This window comes from Portunus trituberculatus, chromosome 9 (genome assembly GCF_017591435.1).
Source record: "Portunus trituberculatus isolate SZX2019 chromosome 9, ASM1759143v1, whole genome shotgun sequence".
Lineage (NCBI taxonomy): Eukaryota > Metazoa > Arthropoda > Malacostraca > Decapoda > Portunidae > Portunus > Portunus trituberculatus.
In genome coordinates, this window is record NC_059263.1 from 4,915,874 (window position 1) to 4,917,500 (window position 1,627).

General features: G+C 46.6%; 1 protein-coding gene across 5 annotated transcripts in view; it reads left to right on the top strand.

Annotated features, from left to right (window-relative positions):
- Positions 1-231: 231 nt before the first annotated feature.
- LOC123501329 (extracellular protease inhibitor 10-like) overlaps positions 232-1,627 on the top strand; it is a 22,774-nt gene continuing 21,378 nt past the window's right edge. For 2 of the 5 annotated variants that reach the window (XM_045250110.1, XM_045250112.1), the window contains exon 1: positions 233-383. The gene's annotated coding sequence lies outside the window, so the exon portion shown is untranslated. Of the gene's footprint in view, positions 409-1,627 lie in introns of all 5 variants that reach the window. The other 3 variants (XM_045250109.1, XM_045250111.1, XM_045250108.1) reach the window with 2 other exon arrangements.

Genomic DNA, 1,627 nt, shown 5'->3' on the forward strand with positions numbered 1-1,627 from the left:
CACACGTTTCCATCTCTCTAGCGGCGACTTTCTGAACTAAAACACTCTTCAATTTACGCGATTTTAGACTCTAAGGCGCCTTAATTTACATTCCCAATAGGTAGAAGCGGAAAATTATGAGTGATAAACTAAGAAATATGCAAAAAATGAAAGGAAAACCACTTGTCTCTTCCCGTGAGGGCGAAAAAAAGAAATGAAGTGCCGGTTTAGCTAGCGAGACACGGCAACTGGCGGCGTAAAGACGAGTTTTTGACCACCGCTAGAGATCCTGCGAGCGTCCCAGTCACTTCCAGTCGCAGTCCTACCAGTGTCCTCCCGGCAGGTGTGTGCGGAGTAGTGCAGGTGACGCGGCGGGAGGAAGACTTTTACTAACGAAGCTACAGGTGTGTGACGCGTGATATTCTGCAGGTGTGTGTGTATGTATGTATGTATAAATGTGCTTGTAGTATTAGTGAGTTGTTGCCATGGTGTTATTATGCATTAAAGTGGATCATTACTTACGAGAAAGAGAGGGAGGAAATAATATAAGTGATTCGAAGTAAGTGAACCTATGGACCACGTCTCAGTCTGCTTCATTTCCACCACCGAAGCAGTGAACATTTTCGAGACGGTGGGTGATGGCTGGAAAATGATGGTGAGGGGGAGAGAAGGAGAAAGGGAGAGGGAGGTGAGGGGGAGAGAAGGAGAAAGGGAGAGGGAGAGATGACAAAACCAGGTGTAAACAATAAAAGTGAGTGGAGGACAGTGAGAGTAAGAGGTAACGAAGGAGAAGGAGAAAGTGTGGAGGACGCTGCACTGAGAGAGAGAGAGAGAGAGAGAGAGAGAGAGAGAGAGAGAGAGAGAGAGAGAGAGAGAGAGAGAGAGAGAGATTAAAACTTACGCACGAATAAAAACTGAATAAAGAAAAATGAAGCTACATGACAGAAATATCTTAGAGGAGGAGGAGGAGGAGGAGGAGGAGGAAGGAGAAGGAGAAGGAGAAGGAGAAGAAGAAGCGGAGGAGGAAGAGGAATGCACGCGAAACAAAACCGTAATTACGTAACAAGAGAGAGAGAGAGAGAGAGAGAGAGAGAGAGAGAGAATGGACAGAAACCGAAACAGACACACAGACAAACAACTACCATTAATCACTAACATCTGACACACTCCCCTCTTCCTCTCTCTCTCTCTCTCTCTCTCTCTCTCTCTCTCTCTCTCAGGTCTAATTTCCAGGGGTCATGGGACTATATTACCTTTTACCTGTGTTACCTGGCCCAGTATTGCAGGTGTCACTGGGCAGGTGGGCTTATCATAGGCTCTGGGCAGTTCAGGTGTGTTTGTGTACCGGTAAAGAGGAGGGATGGAAGGTAATGTGAGGAGGAGGAGGAGGAGGAGGAGGAGGAGGAGGAGGAGGAGGAGGAGGAGGAGGAGGAGGAGGAAGAGAAGGAAGATAAGGAGGAGGAAGTTTGATGGAGGTAATATTAGTCATTGAAGGTGATCTTTGCTAACCTCTCTTCCTCCTCCTCCTCCTTCTTCTTCTTCTTCTCCTCCTCCTCCTCCTCCATTTCTTCCTCTGGTTGTTTTTTCTTCTCTTATTCCCATTCTTCTTTTTTCTTTACAGCTAATTTTTCTTCTCTTCTCCCTCTCC